Consider the following 10619-nt stretch of genomic DNA (forward strand, 5'->3'; position numbering starts at 1 on the left):
AAGTGGGAAAAGAAACTTTCTGAAGCCTGAGATCCCAAAACTCCCAAAAATTGAAAATAGGACCTGGGGTCAGGGACAAGGTCAACCCTACCCTAGGTCAGGGTCGAGGTCATCCTTGACCTAGGTTAGGGTTGAGGTCGACCTTGACCTAGAAGGTCATCCTTGACCTAGAGGCCGAAGTCCTTAGTTTTACAGAGTAATTTGTTAGAAATAGGCTGGAAATAGAGAAAGAAAAATAGAGTAGGGGGAAATAATCAGATCCATTCAAAGACCCATTCAAGGTGCTTGACATGACCCTAGACCACTTACTCAAAGGGATAAATGCTTCTAACATGGAAGTGCTTCCATTTTAAGATGATACATTAAGCCCCCACTTAACAAGAGTATGGACTCGATGCAAGCTCTTGGTAACGTAGATCATACAAAAAGATAATCTTATTAAAATCAAAGGGACAAAGAAATCCTCAAGCCCTCAGAGACTCAAGTCTTCATCAATTGCAAAATCACAATAAGAGAGACATCTCTAGAAAAAGAGAAAAAGAAAAAGAGTGTGATTAGCTCACCCAATGAAAACTTATGTCCCATTGTGAACCACATTAGGAAACTACACAACTAGAAAGATGGAATTGAACCACCTAGTGAATGTGGCTACTCACTAGTCAACCCATCAAGGATTCACTCTTAAGAATATTATATTTTATAAAAGTAAATTCAAAAGAGATCCAATCTTAAGGACACCTTCAACCTTAAGGGATAATAATATTTGAAATTGGAGGGATCAAGAGATCCTAAAATACAAATCCATGCTTTAAGGATTAGTCACTGATCTGAAAAGGGAAAAAGGTATCTTGAAAAATAATATATATGTATTGAAAAGTGTGTGTGTGTGCAATAAGTGAGTAGAGTGTATGCCCCCATGTGAAATTCATTGCTAACAATTTAACAGGAGCAATGGCTTTGACGAAAATATAAACAACTGCACTGATTATGTTTCCACTATGAGATGCACCCAGAGGAAGACAAATAAAGGAAAATATCACATAAACATATAGAGAACACATAAGAGATCTACCTACTTTGGGGTCAGTATAATCATAAGATTATATATATATATATATATATATATATATATATTGCAAATGAATCAACATCATTCCCCAAAGAAAGTAGAACTACAATCACAAAAGAGGAAAGCTCACATAAGAAATACAAAGAAGAATATTTTTGGACCATGACCTAGAGACCAAAAAGAATCAATGCTACCAAGTCGTGAATACAAGAAGATTACACAAGGAAACAAGGAAACATGTACAAATAATAGCACAAGCACAACATAACATGAAACAACATATGGAAGAATAGAGATACATATAGAGGAATAATACAAGTTTGATTCTTTTATCACCTTTTTCCAACAAAGCAATAAATATCATATAAAAAGAATCTAACACATTTAGCGAAAATATTATAGGAGAAATACAATATAACATACAAACACATAGAAAAGGCTACCATGAAGAACTAGCTAATCAAGGGTGTTGCCTACTCTCCCCATATTATTTTTAATCATTTATGGAAGGTGGGTAACTCACAAGAGGGACTATATCCAATACCATACGAACAATAGCCAGTTCCAAACAAGGATCCTCTTGAGAATCACAATGTTCAATACTAGGTGTAAGTGTTAAATGTGAGGAAAATATATTAGATAAATCAACATCAATGTCAATAGTTTCATATTCATCATTACCATCATTAGTATCATCAAGAGTGTCTTAATCATCTAAATTAATCAAAATAGGATCTAAGATACGAATATAATCATCAGAATCATGTAACTTAACATCATTATTAGTAACAACTTCTTCTAACACATTATGCATAGTTGTATCCAAAGAAGATAAATATTTTTTTAAGATCCTTAGGAGGTAAGATTAACTCAAAAATATTTTTTTTCTTATAGACTTGATATGAACAAAAAATATGATCAGGTCGAGCAAGACATGAATTAGGTAACAAAGGCCAAAAGAAGTCAATGATAGAAGCATCCCTAGGCCTAGAAGTATGGTATAAACAATGATTAACCGTCTTCACTTCATCATCATAAACAAACTTAAGACATTTATGAATAGGTGAAGCTATAGAACGCATGGCATTCAACCATGGTTAACCAAGCTTAACTTGAAATTGATCAGAAGTAGAAACAAAAACAAAGGTGATGTTCATAATATTTACAAAAAGGTCAATTGGGGTCTAGTAAATCAATATAACCAAATGATGGATAAAGAAAACTATGACAATTTTGATCTATACATCTAATGTATCATAAAAATTACATTGCAAACTTTTCATAAAATGATTTTCTTCTATAATAACATTGACTAAGGAGGTAGGATCAATAAGACAACCACGAGTAGGTATCTCAGCAATATTAGCATAAATATAAAGGGGGCCATCAGGAGCTTTAATAGTCTTTGAATCATCAAAGGTAATCAAAAGTTCTCGAGGTCATTTTTTCTTAAATTGTTTTTGAGTTTTAGGTTGAAGCTTCAATTTAGGCTTAGGTTTCAGTTGAGGTGGAGCTAAAACTTGAGATTGAAGTGGAGGTTGAGATTGAGGTGGAGATAAAGATGGAACCACATGCTCCACTTGATTAACCACATGATTAATATCATCCATCTTCGAAACACACACAATATCCATAGAAGATGATTGAGCAATAGTATTAGTTTCATGTGTAGGTAAAGGATTCATATAGATTTGCAAGTTTTGATTAGGAGGAGAAATAGATTTGTTCCTCCTACCATCAAAATGATCAACAAATAAAAAATTTGTTAGGATTAAACCACAAATGAAAATAATAATTACATGCAAATATGAACAATATCAGAAAACAATAGATCACACAGAAGAGAACACAAGACACCAAGATTTAACGTGGTTCACCCAAATCTTAGGCTACATCTACCAAACAGCAAGTCCAATATTATTATGATCCAATGACTACAACCTGATTACAATTTGTAATCCCTTACAACTCAATACTACTACAAGAAGCAATTTTGCATCACACATTATGAAAAATCCCTAACCCTAAGCCCTTTTATACAAGTATTTTTACCGCTTTAGGGTTAAAATTACTTACAACATGTCAGTCATAAATTGGTGAATAAATAATAGCCAATAGGTGAATAATAGCCAAAGAATTTATGAAGTATCTATAGTACTTCCCTGATCAATCACCACAAACTAACAATCTCCCACTACTGATTAGACTCTACACTAGACAAAAATCTCCCACTTGGAGACTGATCCTATAGCAATACCACTGCCACATGTGGCTCCTACTAGATCAAACCACCCTGGACTTTATTGTTCTTTTATTCTTATTCAGTCCAGAAGACTAATCAAAATTGAAGAGGAATTCATCTTCTCCCTTGTCACTACCTTTGTAAACATATCCACTGGATTTTCATCTATATGCATCTTGTCTAGCTTTAACCATCCATCATCCAAAACTAATCGAATGAAATGGTACCACAACTAAATGTGTTTTGTCTTTGAATGCAAAGCAAAATTCTTTGCAAGATGAATGGCACTCTGACTATCTGTAAACAAATAATTATCCTTCTAAGGGTGTCCCAATTCTACTAGGAATAATTGAAGCCATATCATCTCCTTGGCTACCTTTATAGTAGCAACATACTCTGCCTCTATAGTGGATAAAGCATTAACCTTCTCTAACCTAGAAACTCAGCTCATAGCTACCCCACCAACAGTAAATACATAACCTATACAATACTTCCCTAATCAGTCACCACAAATTGACAACATTAGAATAAATTAAGTCATGAACCTTAAATTTTAAATAATAAAATTTCTTAGTATCGTGACCATTTTGTTGATGATATTGACAAAAAGCTTTAAGATCAAAAGATTTATCAGCCATTTTAGCAGGTAGAAGAGGTCGCATAGGAGATAAAGTAATCATATTAGTAGTTAACAACCTATTCATAATAGAATGTAAAGATTGAGAAAGAGTAGTAAATGTATGATTCAATCAAAAAGAAATGGATGCAAAAGTGCCATTGTGAGATGAACCAACAACTGGATCAACAACTAGATTTTCTTGTTTATTTATCTTGACATAGTTGTTAAAGTTTTTAACTTTATTTGGATTAGGAGTAGCATTAGTTTTATCAATGGGAATAGAATCCATTGGAGTGGTGCTCTCAAATTAACTCACTAGTAATTGATAATGATGAAGCGCTACACAAAGTTGTTGAAAACAAGTAAATTCAGTAAGAAAAATCTTATCTCTAATATCTTTTTGAAAATTTGAAATAAACATACATTGAATATCAATATTAGGAATAGGATAGGAAATTTGAGTATGCAAGTGCTTAATCTACCAAAAAATTCAGTTAATTTTTCTTTAGAGTTTTGTTTATAATGCATCAAATTAGTCAAAGACACTTGCAAGCCAACGTTGTTTTGAAATTGTTGAATAAAAGAATTAGCAAGTTGAGAAAATGAATGAATAGAATAAGGAGTCAAAGAACAAAACTATTGTAAGGCCTTGACACAAAAAGTTCAAGCAAACAACTTTGCTAAAATCCTATGATCATGAGCATAATCACTACAAAGGATTTGAAATATTTTAACATGATGATTAGGGTCTCCCTTACCATTACCATTCTCAAGATGAGGCATATCGACTTGCTAAGGAATGAGAGTACAAATGATATCTTGAGACAAATGACTTCCCATGTCACAAGTAGGAACACTAAAAAAATTTTGAGTCAAGGATGCAAGTTTTTGTTGTAAAGATGATACAGTTTGAGCCAAACGGATAATTGTAGAATCATGAGAAGAAATAGCAAGAATAGAAACATTAGATACAATAGGTAAAGTGTAAGAAGTTGTAGGAATAGAAGACACAACTGGAGGAACACTAGGAACTACAGTTGGCATAGGAGTAGAATAAGTAAAAGGAACATTATGATAAGAAGGTTGTGATGTAGGAAGAGATAAAGAAGGAACACTCATAGGAATAGAGGGAACTGTCACAGTCACCGAAGAAGGAGTGTAAGTAGAAACACTGGGAAGAGGAGCAAAAGAAAGTTCGACACTAGTAACAGGAGGAAACAACCCTAAAGCTTGAGCTTCTTGAGCTAAAGGTTTAATTTTGGAATGCACAAGGTTAGTAATACCATGCAAGAGATTAACACCTTGGTCACTATCATGAAGAACTTTCTTAAGAGCCTCTATAGCTTGAATAGAATCTTGATTATGGTTTTCTTGAAGAATCCAATTATCCATTTTATCAAGTTCACTTGAAAGTTTTTGGACTTGTCCAAGAGGAACTCTTAAATCATCATCCTTGTCATGAGATTAGTGAGAAGAGTTTTGCTCCATAAGAAGATTAGAATCAGGGAGAATCAAAGTCTCATTCAGAATCCTAAGGAAAGGAGAAGAAGGCTCAAGCTCAAAGGTACTTAGAAGTCTATGATTGTGTCTAACCCTAAGATTAGAAGTAGGACTAGAAGTAATAAAGCTCATAAACCAATACAAGGCAAATAAACTAAACTATGAAACAACAATATTTTTATAGTTTGAAAGAGATTTTGCAATTTCTTTAGTATTTTTTTGAATTTAAAATGTAAGAGCATAAACTAAATCTAATCTTAAGGCAAGAAAAGACCTAATGAAATGAAAGGAAATATAACACTACAAAGAACAATAGGGCATCTAATTCCACAAAAGATAATACGAAAATAAATGTAATGCAAGATTTAAATCTAACACAAAAAAGAAAGAGTTTTCAATCACAGGTTCACCAAACTGAATAGAAAGAAAATGGAAACCCTCTTCACAACCCTAATTTTCAATGGGAATGATCCAAATTGATTAAACACAAGAAGGTGTTCAATACAAAAATGGATCAAGTGATGGAAAATATGGAGAAAGAGGGGGTTATATGATCTTTCAATTGTGGGGGAGTATGTGCTTAAATCCTAGAATACATAAAAGACAAATACTAACCTTGAATCTAGAAAATGTTATTTTCTGATGTTTGTATGTAGTTTCTGGAAAATTTGCAACTTGTTCTAGACTAGAAATGTTGAGATAGAGAAAACCCATAAATGTTTTGTCTTTTTGAAGGGAGGTTGACCTTGACCTTATTGGCAGGGTACAATTGTACCCCAAAAAGTCAACCTTGACCTGCACTACTTCAACAAAATTATGTTCACGAATCTCGTAAGTTCGACGAAAAGGGTATCTGAATCTACTCTTCAATTTGTTGTTCCACACCTGTATCTACAAGAAAAATGGTTTTTTCTTAGATTGGGGGTTTGCCGTAGTCAAACCCCAGTTTGGAATTAACCTTGAAATATAATTGAAACAATATATATGCATAAACAAAGTAAATGAAACTATTCACCTTGCTTATGTGGAAATCCTTGTGGAGGATTCGAATCCTTGAATCCACAAGTATGGATGCTCCAAACGTATGTAAAATGTATGTAGGATTCTAAGATAAGGCTTGGATCAAACATCCAATTCATCAAGGAGGACCATTGTTAGCTATTGAAGGATTCAATCTCTATGAAACCCTCTTGTTGAAGAGTTCTCTATCCACATTCATCCAAGGCTTCTTCTATACAAAGATTCATTCAATATTGGAATCCTTCTTCTATGTAAGATAAGGTGTCATTCAAGAGATTCTAGCCGCTAGCCATTATCTAAATTAAACACTTTTTGTTTTTCCATTGGCCATCTATTTCAAATTGTCAAAACAAATAAAACCAAATTCTATTCATAACATTAAGTTACGAACTCAAAATAGCTTAATCACCTTAAAACAATGCGGTTTTTTCCAGCATCCAATCCCACTTTTCCGTGACCCTTCTCATCCATCAAATAGTTCCTATGGAAAATTGGAGTTAAATGCATCACTAATAGAACAATTGTCTACTTTGGGAACTATTCTCCTAACTTTTAAAGAGGTACTAAATATTATATTTTACTACCAATAATTGGGCAAAAATGAGTCTTATGATAGAGAAGTGAAGGTGGATGAGAAACAAAGACTAATGAAAATAGAGCACCACTAAGAGTCATAATTTCCCCCCAACCTTAGGATTTTGCATGTCCACATGCAAACAACATATAAAAACCAAGTGGATTGTTGCCCTATTTCTGACCCATGGAATCTCCTGAGCTAGTAATTGTATTGCTCTTGTCTTCATTTTTGTCTTGAATTCTCACTCTTGTCTTCAGTTGTTGGTTTTCTTGTTGCAACTGAACAAAAATTGGAACAATTCAATGATGTGAACCATAGACATGCTTGGTGCTACCATTGTTACTGAAATAGCATTAAGAGCACTGGCAACATCAATAATATCTTTTGAAGGTGGTTTGGAAATGACCACAGGTTGTAGTGGCATTTCTTTCCTAGTGGTATACACATCTAGCTCTGGGTGACAAGAGCTTTCCTTCTCATTTTTTGCTTCTCCTAGAAGATGTTCAAGAGCAGTAGAGGAAGGTATTTCATTCTAGGATAGTTATTCATTGCCTTCCTTGCTCATTTCTTTAGGATTATGTTCTTCCTATTCATATGTTTTCCCAATATTTCCTTGTACTACCTCCTCTTCCACACAATTTTGAGGTCATTTTCTTCCCCTTAGTCCTTACCTTCTTCTATATCAGACATCTATTAGTCAATTTCTCCAATGACATTACTAGGATTCCTAGTATTGTCCCGAGGAAGTTTGGTGGCTCTAATAGGATTCTCATTGGGACTTATTTGTTCTATATTCTAGTGTTCTAACTCCTCATTGAGATTCTCAATTTCCTCATCCAGATTTCCCATCTCTTCATTGGAGTTTCTCTATTTTTTAGTGGTTCATCACCAAAGTTTTCTCATTCTACTTGAGGTTGTGTATCTCTCTATTTCTTTTTGCATCTATTTTGATTTTGTAATTCCCTATCTACTTTTTCTTTCTATTTCCTATTGGTGCTACTAGCTAGAACTTCGATCTCTATTTCTGTAGCAGCTTGGGTGGCATTGACTAGGTTGTCTAGGCTATTAGAAAATCATGGAGGGTTTTGATGTACTAAGGATGAACTAGGCTTTTCTATACTGGAAGATGCAACTAAAATTTTTTCTAATGTTTGGAGGAATTTACTAGCAAGGTTTTTCTTCAGATTTTTCTTTTTAGAGGGTTGTCTATCTTCTAGTGTTTCTGCTCTTTCAAGTTGAGGTTCTACAGCTTCTAGGTCTGATTTGGAAAATGCATCCCATTCAATGGGGGGTTTGTGAAGTTGAAGGCCATGTATAACTAATAGTTTAATTAGAGCATGATCTTCTAGATAATTATCATGGCCTTCCCTAAACTAGCTATATGCTCACTTTAATGAATGATACAAATAGTAAGGAAGGTTAATGAGTTTCCCTAATTATAAATGAAGCATGAGCCATAAATGGAGTGCATGAACAAAATTGAAATGACCTTCACAATTAATGTATTGACCTAAAAATTGAGCTACCTCATCCCATGGTGTAGGAAGAGACTTACACCAAACACCTTGTCCCTTAAAAATTTTGATAGCCTCGTTGCACTGCAAGAAATTCGTTTGGCCCTCTTTTAGCTTAATCACCCTGGTGCCAATAGTAAGAAAATAGAGTTCTCTAATTTGGGATAAGTTAGTGACCACAGCTATCATCTATATTGTCACTAGAAGTGTTACTCCTCTAATCGTAAAATTGTTTTGTAAGATCCCTTAAGAAAGTTCTATGGTGATGGCATGGTCATAACCCTACAATATTTTGAAATAACAGTGTCATCTTGCATGACGGAAAATTGTGTAAGCCTCCTAGCTAGACACTAATTCTTCCATAGACTCAGGTTCAAACCACTAATGTTTACCACCCATTGTAACCAAAAGCAAGTGATTTATAGTGACAAGTTATTAGAATATTGAGCCAAGCAAAAAGGTTTTGAAAATGACCAAGGATAGAGTGTCTAGACAAAAATATCATAAATGACAAGTGATAAGGACAGAAGTAATTATTAAGTGAGATGATAGACTTAGGCTATCATTAATATAAGTTTGTAAGACTCCCCTCCCAACTTTATCATAAAAATGTTTCAATTTTGCCAAATTGAGAGATAGAAAATCAAAAATAGAAAGCACGACTAAAAAAATAAGGTGAGAATACTCACTAGAATCGTGATGATGATCAAGCATGCACAACAATGATGGTAAAGAGTGATGTCATTGGATGTGATAAAATCTACTAATGTTGACATGGAATGATGACATAGTGAATCGTAGAGAATGAATTCCATGTGAAAAGGGTGAGTGGAGGTGTTAGACGTGTATGTGAGAACTGATCATCTACTAAGGAAAAGAAATGTGGCAGGAAGTACAACCATCAATCTAGGTAAGATGACAGGTGTGGATAGCGACATGAATTTTCAAACCTCATGTGTAGGGTATGCAGAGAGAGTGGGAGTGGTAGGAGCTTAATAGAGTGAACAGACACTATAGAAGAGGTGACAGGAAATGAAGGAACTTCATGTCGCGTTAGCAATAGGGATAATGGAAGAAATCAAGTAAGGCCCTATCACCATTATATATATACATATATATACATACATATATATACATACATATATATATATGTATAGATACATATATAGATATATATACATATATATGTATAGATACATATATGTATATGTAGAGATACACACACACACACACACACACACATATATATATATATATCTGTGTGTGTATACATATATGTACATATATACATACATACATATATATACATACATATATGTATATATGTTTATGTGTATATATATGTATGTATGTATATAGATATATATGTATATGTATCTGTATATGTATCTATATATGTATATATATGTATGTATATGTATGTATATGTATGTATATGTGTATACATATATGTATATATATGTATATATATGTATATATATGTATATATATGTATATATATGTATATATATGTATATATATGTATATATATGTATGTATATATATGTATATATATGTATATATATATATGTATACATATGTATATATATGTATATATATGTATATATATATATGTATACATATGTATATATATGTATACATATGTATATATATATATATATGTATATATGTATGTATAAGTTAAAAACTGGCTTGCTAGCAACTCCTAGTTGCAATAAGTCTTGATTTGAAAAAACTAGTTTACCAACGTAATCAGGTGGTATTAGGTTGGAAACCAAGTCATCAATGACCTAATATCGTTATCAAAAATTGATTCAATATATATAGATATATATGTATACATATGTATGTATATGTATATATGTATGTATATGTACATATACATACATACATACATATATAGTACATATACATACATATATACATATACATACATATGTATACATATATATCTATATATATTGAATCAATTTTTGATAACGATATTAGGTCATTGATGACTTGGTTTCCAACCTAATACCACCTGATTACGTTGGTAAACTAGTTTTTTCAAATCAAGACTTATTGCAACTAGGAGT

Source organism: Cupressus sempervirens, chromosome 6, assembly GCF_028749045.1.
Source record: "Cupressus sempervirens isolate cs-2001-9-10 chromosome 6, ASM2874904v1, whole genome shotgun sequence".
NCBI lineage: Eukaryota > Viridiplantae > Streptophyta > Pinopsida > Cupressales > Cupressaceae > Cupressus > Cupressus sempervirens.